Source organism: Leopardus geoffroyi, chromosome A2 (genome assembly GCF_018350155.1).
Source record: "Leopardus geoffroyi isolate Oge1 chromosome A2, O.geoffroyi_Oge1_pat1.0, whole genome shotgun sequence".
Lineage (NCBI taxonomy): Eukaryota > Metazoa > Chordata > Mammalia > Carnivora > Felidae > Leopardus > Leopardus geoffroyi.
Window position 1 is genome coordinate 106,199,737 of NC_059331.1, and position 10,884 is coordinate 106,210,620.

The window sequence follows — 10,884 nt, forward strand, 5'->3', positions numbered from 1 at the left end:
TTACCAAATGCCATTTAGAAGTAAGACTTTTGACTAAGGTGGATAATCAATCAGGGCAGGAAAAAATAAAAGTTAATGTAAAGAATGATAATAACAGGTATTGGTTAAATTATGGGAAAATAGCCTCAGAAAGTGCTGTATGTAATTTGATATATTTTTGTGTGCAATTTGGTGATATGTATCAAATCGTTAAATCTGTGAATAAGCCAGGCAATCCTATATCTAAACGCTTATTTGAAGGAAATAATCAGAAAAATGCGCAAAGATGAATTCTGAAAATGTTTACCAAAGCATTATTAAGAATGGTTAATAAACTTAAAGCAGCCTAAAAGCCCAAAGATAGGGGATGATTAAATCAGAATATTAATAAGGTTTTATCAAATAAAAACTCCAGTGGCTTATTTTGTTTTGTAAATGCATAATAAAATGTTCCACATTTGGAAGTTCATGATTCGAATTAGCATTCTGAACACTCTGAGAAGTCCTGCAATTAACACTTTTACAACTGTTTCCACTTTGTTTGATCCACATGACTCTCTTCTCCCTTCTTGTAATTTAGAACATCTTGGAACGCTTTCAGAAAGTAGTTTGGAAAAAAGCGTTAAAAAGTTTGTGTTAGATCCATTTAAGAAAACATTACTCACTAATAAAGAATTTAATGAGGCATGTTTACTGACTTAGAAAGTTTAAAAATAAATAAATAAATAAATAAGTTTTAGTAATATATATAACCATATTACTAACTGTATATATGTATGTATTGTATAGGATATATACATTACATATATGTTATATATCATATATAACATGTACTATATATTAAGGAAAATGAAGCATATATAGAATGATATACTATTATGTAAAATATCTCCGTCTAACAAGTTCATAGGAACATTCTGGAAGAATATACATTAAAAGGTTAATGTGGCAAAGAAATCACGAATAATTTTATTTTTATATTTCTTTTTAAAATTTCTTCAAAAAATTTCACACGAGGGATATATTATTTTGTGGCCAGAAGAAAACATTAAACATCCTATGGAAGTTTAGAGGTAATTTTCCTCAAGGGCTTAACATTTTATTGTAAGAGAGTTTAGAAAACATATTGAATGATAATAGCATTACTAGAGTAGTAAGTACATGACATCTTTGAGTAGATATACAATACAGTTAGGGTAGACTACCCTTATTTATATGTAAAATGTTGATTTTTAGAAATTCAAGTAAGTACTATAGTGATTTTTTTTTTTACCCCAAGTGTACTTGAATAATTAATTAATCTCCACATTCAGAATTAATGGTAAATAAAAACTTGCAGTATTCAATAATATATGTCAGTTTACTTTGGCTTTGGATAAAAAGAAAAAAATTCTTCAAGCTTAAGTAAGTTATATTATTCAATTATAACAATTAAAATGCCATCATTAGCATCACTCACTTCTTCACTAAGTTCACTACTCTGTGTGAACTTGGTTTTGTTCAAAGTGCATGGCCAATGGCTCCAACCACAGTAAAATGTTTTTCGGGCTCTTTCTCACAACTTTGTACTTTGATTTGATCCTTCTGTTCTTTGAGCCAAATCTTCTCTTTTCATATTCCTCAAAGTTTATCCCATATAGGAGTCCTTTGAAGTCAAAGGCAAACAAGATTTGGATAACCTTATTTTTCCACATCTGAGTTTTGTTTTTAAGACATGTTTTGTTTTATTTTTTTTTCTGTCCAGATGAGGTTTGCTAAGGACCAGATGTGTTCTCAAGGCTCAGGTAGGTATGCACCCAACCAAACAGCCCCCGGTGGTTCCTAGTGATTTTCTGGAATGAAAGAATAGGAGAGATGGACATATATACGTTTATATGTTTCCTGTAAGGTCAACAGAAGAAAAGTCATAAATGTGTTTCCTGCGGAAAACCTAGAAGTCAAGATAGGGAAAGACCTCTTCCCAGAGCTACACATTCTTTCCTAAGATTTCTTATCCTGGTAAAATTGGTGGAAAAAAAATTTTAGCAGGTGACCAGGTTTATTAAACTATTTTACCATTGTTGATCATTTATCATTTTGTCTTTATTCTCAGATGATTCCATTTCCATCTATAGAAAGTTAATAAATACCTACTAACAACTATTTTATTAGTTGTGCATTTGTGGGGCTTACTTATTAGTAACTGAGAAATCCTTAGATTCAGTATGAGGAACTATTTGAAATTAACATGCATTGCAAACGAAGATAAATTGGATATAACTAAGTGAATTGGAATCCTGCCCATTTTGTTCTCATAATTCTTTCTTACCGTACGTTCCCTTCTCTTCCCTCATTAGGATAAAAAATATTTTCTTTTGAATTTTTCATTCGTGTCACTGAAGAAATTTCCTAATGTCTGTGCCACTTGTTTTGCTCTCCAGAAATCTTTGGCCTATTTGGAGACTGTGTTTTGGAATTAATAATGACATTTGTTACCAGGTTTTTAAAATGGTGCTGCAGATGGCTGGAGTGGGCAAACATGTAACCACAAAACACACAAGATTTCCACAAATTGCATTAAAAACAGCCAAGGTGTTTTTCCAATCCCCAAACAATTGTTAATTGCTTTTCCCACCTTAGTAGAGTGTAGAATAAAAATTTTTATGTAAAACATTCAAAACTTGATATTTAAAATGATTTTTTTTTAATTTTTCCAATTTAGGAGATTTTCTATGTGATAAATAGTAATATTCTGGTAACTTGTAAGTTTTCCTTTTGAGTAAGTTTAGACCATTTGTGATAGTTACATCATTACTATATGATTGCACACATAGCCTGTATCCATGCACAAAAAAGTCAAAAGCTTCTACCTGAGAAAGTTCTCAATTGATGCATTAATTTCATCATATTCATTACTTACTTCTTTTTATTTTTGTCCAAATTGGGATAATTCTACCCTTTGGAGAAGACTTAAAAATTAATGCAAACTGTAAGAATTTTGCAAAGATGCACAGGAAACTGTAAACAGTGCTTACCTCTGTGGGATAAAACTGCAGGGTTGTTTTGGGTAAAAGGGACTTTTTTTTTTTTTTTGCTTTTTACCCTCTGAACAGTTTGAGATTTTTACTATAAGGATTTTACTATTATAATGAAATAAATTAAAAAAGTTATCCTGGTGTGCTATTGAATTATTTCAGAGAAGAGAAAACATAGTATGTGCTAACCCTTTATTGGACTTCAAGAAACCAAGCATAATTATATTTTAATTTAAGTAGTTGCCATTTGGGGCAGGTTTGCAGAAATCTACTTGTAAATAGGGGAAAGTTCTTTCATGAAGACATGTGTGGATTTCATATCAAAGGACTTCTCTCCCATTCCATTTCCACACAGTACCGGAAATGAAATTTTTAGAGGCTGTGTCATATAGAGCCTACACCTCAGTCAATATAAGTGATATTATTGCTTAATATTTATAACCTTTCTGGTATCCTGCTGTAGGGGAGAAAAAATAATTCCCCCCACCCCCACCTTTCTGAGTTCTTAGCTGAGGTCCCTATGGTAAAAGCCAGACCAACAAGGGAAAAATAAATTTATTAACACATACAAGTCACATATACATGAGAGATGCCCAGGAAAAAGTAACTCATAGGATTCAGGCTTAAATACTATCTTAGTAGGGAAATGGGAGGAGTATAGGCCTTTTAAGGGAGAATAAATAATTTTTGGAAAGATGAATGTGCCCTCAGTAAAATACACAGGGGGTATGAGAGTTTATGAAAGTTTTCTGGATGTCGAATGGACTTCCAGGCTTCTCTCTTGTGGTAAGAGTCAATTCTTTCTGGTTGATGAAATTTCTGGGTAGATTTGGGGACCACTGAGTACCTTTTGAGAATGTGTCTTTAGACAGATAAATGGAGTTCAGAGAAAGCCTCTCCTGCCTTTGCTGTTTTTCAAGTGCCCACAGCTCAAAATAATCAATATGGCAAAGTGGCATCTTTCGGGGTGGTACATTGAGCTGCCTTTCGCTGCCCCAGAGAATAATCGTGACTACTTCACAATTACATAATTTAATATCCTTTACTAGAGGCTACCTTCAAACATCAACAAAATGTTGAAGAGAGCTAACTGTGGCTCTCTAGTAAACAAAACCTTATATCCTAAGGATTTTTTACCCCTATACCTAATGTTAGTTTTCTCCCAGATCCAGAGATGCAATTTTAACCAAAATATAACTTATGGAATATTTTTAGTGCTATTTGAAAGAGTTCGTAAGTGTCTTTAGATTAATTGATGTAATAAATATAAGAGGCAATAGATGCCAAAAATTTTTTTTTAAATAAACCTAGTTTAAAAATCCTTCTAATACGAAAGGGATAATTCCAAAAGAATTTGCTATTGAATTGGATTTCTTAAAATGCACATAAATTTTTAATTACCATTACAGAAGGATTCTGTATCCAGTCTCCAAATTTAGAAAGCCATTGGTGTTGGATCTAAGTTCACATTTATTAACAAAAGCTTCTGAGCAGAAGATGGATAGCTTTAACAGAGGACACTCTCACTACACAGTCAGTGCAGTTACTGGGTAGACTTCAGGACTCAAAGAATCATCTGCAGAAGTCATATTAGTGTTTAGTCATCATCAAAGCCTGCATCACTGTATCACATGACTATACCAGTAGTACAATGTGTTCTCCATTGAACTTTTTTTGTTTTGTTTTTTTTTCAGCTACATTTATGGTGAAGGAGAGTACTATGTCTTTGAGTTTGTCTTTCAGATATTGTTACGGTATTAACTGCAATGGCATCTCATTTCGTGACACCATGCATTCTGTTAAAAAACCTTAAAGAAAATGAGCATCTCTCAATCAAGGGATATAACCAATTCTATGAAAGTTTTATATTATGCTTTTTAAAAAACTGATGTTACATTTCAAATGTCTTTCAATTACTTCCATAATTGTCTCTTTTCTCACTTGGAAAGTACATGAGAAATAGGTCACATTTTTAGATATGGAAGAAATGCAAAGCCTATATTTCACATTAGAATGAAAGTGGCTAAAAATTGTCTACACTTATTTTGATGCTGATATTAAAAATATAGTTATTCGTATGCATGATCATTATCTGTTCTCACACGGGCTTTGTATCTGAATGATTTCCAAAAATACTAGGGGCACAGCATAAATGAAGTTATGAGTTATCTAATTAATGAAGGCAAAAACCTTGTAGTCATTGAATTAATATAGGCCTTGAATTAATATAAATGAAATTTCTCCATTACAGGTGAAGTTTAACCAGCACATCTGAACTTACTCACTTTTCTGCCTGTTTCTCAAGGTAGGTATTTTCTTGAACTTGCTGTGTCTCCTTCCAGATCATTTTATTCTCTAGTCAGAGCTGTTATTTGGTCCCAAATTCCTTAGAAGAGGTTAGTTCGAAATAATTTTTTACTAAGGTTGTCACCTGTATCTGGATTTTACCTGGAAATTATTTTCTCTGAAACAAATAAAATCTTTTTTCAGGATGCTGGGCCTTTGCCATTAAAAAATATGTTCTTCAGAAGAAATAGAAGCTTGAAAGTTATAATTGCAATAATTTCCTTCTTCCTTAAACAAAACCAAAAAAATAATTACTTGCTGAAATATAGACTCAGTTTCTAGTGTAAGACTTACATAAATCTTTTTTTTAAAAATAGATTTTATCTTCTCTTTTGACAAAAGATAATACATAGATTCTTTTTCTCATTATTATTTTCTTATGTAATATTCAGTAATTATAATTTTCATAAGGTAATTCAGGAAAGAGGTTTCAAGATCATAGTTTTTCCAAGCACACACACACACACACACACACACACACACACACACCCCTCTGATACCCAATAAAAAAATGGCTAGGGAAAAATGATTTAAACCCTTTTGTTACAAACAAGGTATTTGTGAAAAATTTCCCACTAAAAACATTCCTCTCATTCTGTATCTGCTCTTTACCAGTATCCATATTTTTCATATTTCCCAGAAAAAGATTTCACTAGGTATCATTAATATGGTCAAGATACTAAGGAGAGATATGAAAGGGAGAAGCCAAATATCCAAATACAGTATTTTGGAAAGCAGAATACAAACAAACATTTTTTAAAGAATATATATATATACAGGTATATTTAAAAGGTATTGCTTTGCATGTAAATACTAATAAAATATGGCCTACCCCATAGAAAAGGTGTTTTGACCCAGTAGTACGTATTCAGAATGGTGGCCAGTTGGATCATGTGCATAACCACCAAGGATAATCAACTCTGGTTGTTTAGCTCTAATGATAGTATCTCGTCTTTAAGAAGTGCTTTTACAATTTACATAGTTAAATCTCTTATAACATAATAAAATTGTTTTAGTCTCCTTTTTGCAAATGAGAAAACAGAGACCTGGGAGATTAAATGTGTTCTTTGGTGTCACTCACCAAGCAAATGGCAGGGCCATACCCGAACTGGAAGCTTGTCTAAATCTAAAATGTTTGCTTTTTCTTCTATCCATGCTGTCTCAATCTTGCAATAAAAAGTGCAAAGTCCCTATTAATGATGTGGCAGGTAAATTATTGGCAAGGTCTCTGATTCCTGGGATGTGTATTTTGAGCCCTGTTACCTTTCTCTTCGCAGCCATGGTTAGTTACTGATTAGTTTTATCTGATCTTGCACTGCCCTGTCTGTAGCAGCAGGGAACTTAGTTCTGACTTTACTTCCTGAGTGGAAGGTGGGACATGAGGTCCAGGTGTCAGTTCCTGGACTTATATGGAAAGGAAAGAAAATGATTAATGTGATTAGGGCTTTTCAAATCTGTACTGTATGGACTGTAGTGACTCAGAATTCTCACCTAGTCCCAACCCTTTTTTTATGGCTTAGGAGAATTCCACCACTCTTGCTTTTTTTTTATTACCTAAGAAAGAATAGAACTTGTTCTAGGAGTGGAAGGCTGAGGGTTGAAAGATGGAGATCCTTTAGATCAGAGGCAATGTAGTGTTAGGAGCTGATTCTGGAGTCTGGTTCTACTTCTGGCTCTGCTGCTTTCTAATCCTGTGACCTCGATGTTACCTAATGTCTCAGTTTCTCCATCCGTAAGATGGAGATAATAATCATAATGAAAATCTCATAAGGCCATCATCAAGAATAGATGCGCAGCATCTATGAAGTGCATATAAGGGTACTTGACACATAAGCGCTACATAAATATTGGGTATCATTTGGCATTGAAGAGCTTTTTCTGCAATTAAAAAAAAAAGTGGCACAGCATATCTCTACGATGCCTGAAGATAATGCTCAAAAATATGGTGAGAGCACCTTTATGTTAAATGTAGCTAGATCATTTCTGGAACAGGATTATCAGGGTAAATCAGAACCAAGTACATGTACCCAATCAGTGAATATACATAATGGATGTCATTTTGCAGGGGCTGAAATGGTGCGAAGGAAGTATTGGGTTAATGATTTATAAGTAGTTCATTAAGAGAAAACCTCTCTACTTCAATAAATCTCTCAATCAGTAAGTATGTGTTGGTTTATGACTTTCAAAAGATTGTTAATTTATCATGCTAAACTCACATGGCAGAGAAATCGAACAGAGGAACTATCTTTGGCGATCGGCAGAGAAATCCAATAGAGAAACTATCTTTGGTGAACTACAGACTCACGACAGTCCAAATGAAGGTGTGGTGTTGTAAAAACTTACATTTTTTTAAAGCTCTATATCCTTCTGTTGGCTCGCTCATCCGAGAACCGCGTGAGAGGGAGCATGCTGTGGTCACCATGCTGCAGGGAAAGGACATGGGTTGGCTTCTGCCCTGTCTGAGTTTGAATTCAGCTCTGCCACATGCAAGATGTGTCAGTTTAGACATTCCAACTTCCCCATTCTCAGTTTCCTTATCTGCAGAAGAAGCAGGAGATGATAATACCTACTCCATAGGATTACTTTACTAATTGAATAATCTATGTGAAGCACCTAGATCTGTGGACCGTATAGGTTAGCTCTTTGAAATGAATTGCTTAATGTTCCTGTGAATGTGATTTCTGCGCTATTCCCAAGACAGACACCTGGGGATCATCTTTGATTTATTTTTCACTCTTAAATCACCCCTACCCTATATTCATTTGTTTTGCTAGGGTCTTGTTAGTGATATCTCTCTAATCTATGTTATAACAAGTCTGTCATTTCTTATTTTTTGAAGTTTATTTATTTTGAGAGAGAGAGACAGAGAGACAGAGAGACAGAGAGCATGCATGTGTGGAGGAGGGGTAGAGGGAGAGGGAGAGAGAGAACCCCAAGCAGGCTTTACGTTCAGCACAGGGATTGACACAGGGCTCCATCTAATGACTGTGAGATCATGACCTCAGCTGAAAGCAAGGGTCAGATGCTCAACTGACTGAGCCACCCAGGCTCCCCAAGCCTGACATTTCTGTTCCAATTATATCTTGATGGGGTTTTTCAATAATCTCTTACTTCATCTCCCTTCTAACAAATGTATGTTGTAAGTATTTTAACTCACTATGGGGACAAGGTTTGTGTTTACTTTTTTTTTTTTTTTTAATGTTTGTAACCTTAATGCCATCCTAGTACCTAATACATAGTAGATACGAAATGCACACACACACACACACACACTTTTTAAAAAATTAACAAAAGAATAAAATTCATATCACTGAAATTACTCTCCACTCTGTAAAACCGATCGCATTATTTCTGGTTGTAACCTTTCGGTGGTTTCCCATTTGTATTAGTTGAGGTTCCCTAGAGAAATAGTGACACATAAAATTCAGTATCAAATCATTGCTCAGAGGATAATATCAAATTCCTGGCAGGGAATCTATGGCCTTCCATGATTTGGTCTCCAACTCTTCAAACTCATTGCCTGCCTTTCTGAATCACTCAGAGTGCCAATCATGAGCCATGCATCCTTATCCTCTGTGCCAGGACACCTCGTTTCCTCCACACCAAAAGTCCCCGTGCCATGTATCTTTACCTTCTAAAACTCATTTTTAACATTTCCCTCTTTTCTGAAGGCTTTCACGATGGTTTTCATTCTGCTGTCCATTGGAAGATTATGGCTTCTATGAGTTTGTGCATCTACTGTTCACATGCCTAGTCCTGATATGGAACTCAGCACCATGGTAGTACTTGCTGTGTGGTTTCTTCTAGACTTCTCTGAGAGACAGACTGCATTTTAGTCATCTTTTTATTTACATCTCTAGGAGACAGGTTCTTTTATTTATTTATTTATTTATTTTGGAAGACATGTTCTTAAAAAGTGCTTGGTTCATACTGTTGGATGTATTCATGGCAAAATGAATTAGTGAGCTGATAATTTTTTAAAATGGCACAGAAAATCTTTATTTTCATTTTTATGTTTTTGGAACTGTTTTCTCTTTATAGAACCCAGAACACAATTTGAGTTGCAGCTATTATAAGGAACCATACATTCCAAACTTCATGGAGTTTGAAAATATCAGCAATGGAGTCAGAGACTTCTATCATATGACAATGTCACCTCTGAGGATAAACCTACTGGTATAGACTGGTTCATTAAAGAGAATAAAACTTCACAGGAGTGAGGAGAGCCTTAGGAAAATGATAGGAGAGACTTATTATCATGAATAATGAGAAAATCGCCATTCTCACGAGTTTTCTTGGTCCATGCGCTAGCAGCTTGATTTTTAAAACTTTCCATATACACATAAATGAAAACATTAAGTTATGAAAGAACTACAGTCTCAAATACCCTTGTTAAATGATAAATAACCTATGTAGAGCAGGCAAGCACAAGAGAAAATTTCCAAGTCTAGCAATATGGAAGTTATACAAATATGCCGTTGAGCATTTATATACCAAAATATATGTATGGGGAATTGAAGCCATCAAGGCAAACATATTTAAAACAAACGCAGGACATTGAATAAATTGGTTAATCATTTCATGCTTTATTCTTATCATTTCTGTGCTTTATCAATTCTTATATTTTTGTACTTTAGCTAATGGATAATTGGTGCTGGCTTTCTATTTTCTCCAAAAATTGTGCAAGTATAAAAATAATGTTTAAAGTCCCATTCCACTTTAGAGATTAAAAACTTATGTGAGTTGTCCAGAGTTAAGTCTTAGGTGAATGTTGGAAATATTTCTGTGAAGATTCCCTACATTCCGGGTACCATACAGTAGGCTGAAAAGGCATGATAACAAATAAGGTTTATCGGCCACTGCAAGTATGAGCTTCAGTTATGTTCTGCGCTTCTGAGACACAAGTTCAGACATTTCTCAGATATTCACACTGCAGGTGGGCTGATGTTAAAAGGAAGAGATGACCCTTATTTCTCTTGCCAAGGGTAAGCTTCATGAGGTATAAGGGAATTAAAGAGGATTTTCCTCTCTTCAAGTATCAACTCCTTCTAAAGGAGTATCTTCTCAGGTCATGTAGTTTCCTAGATGGTGCTTTGTTACTCTGAAAGCTTCTCATTCCTCATACTTTGGGGGGCAGCACTGACATGAGAGGGGCAGTATGTGTGTTCATTAATACGGGACTTGGAGTAAGATGACCACGTTCAAAATTCAGGGCAAGTTATCTCACCTTTAAGTTTTCATTTCATCACCTTGATTTAATATCCAATATTACCAGTCTCATTGCATTGTTATGAACTTTAATGAAATTTCTATGTAAGCTGGCACTGAGTAAGTAGACAACAAGCATTGCTTTTAATAGTTATGATTAATTTATTCCCTGTTTGGTTTTCTATTCTTTTATTTTTGCTAACAAGCACTTTGGGGGAAAAGTTAGAGTCTATTTTTTTTTTTTTTTTTTAATTTTGGTGATTTGGGCAGTTTTTTTGAAACTGTTTATTTTCTGTCAACCTCATTTCTATTTTGTTTGCCTTTGTAGAAGAGCAGC

The 10,884-nt window shown here is 34.3% G+C and overlaps 1 long non-coding RNA gene across 1 annotated transcript; it reads right to left on the reverse strand.

The window, feature by feature from the left end:
* Positions 1-356: 356 nt before the first annotated feature.
* On the reverse strand, positions 357-7,953 carry LOC123606498. The gene is made up of 5 exons (XR_006716316.1): positions 7,683-7,953; positions 6,603-6,743; positions 5,279-5,457; positions 1,439-1,811; positions 357-573 (listed from the first exon to the last, which is right to left on the reverse strand). It is a non-coding gene; the product is annotated as an uncharacterized LOC123606498 (long non-coding RNA).
* Positions 7,954-10,884: the final 2,931 nt, after the last annotated feature.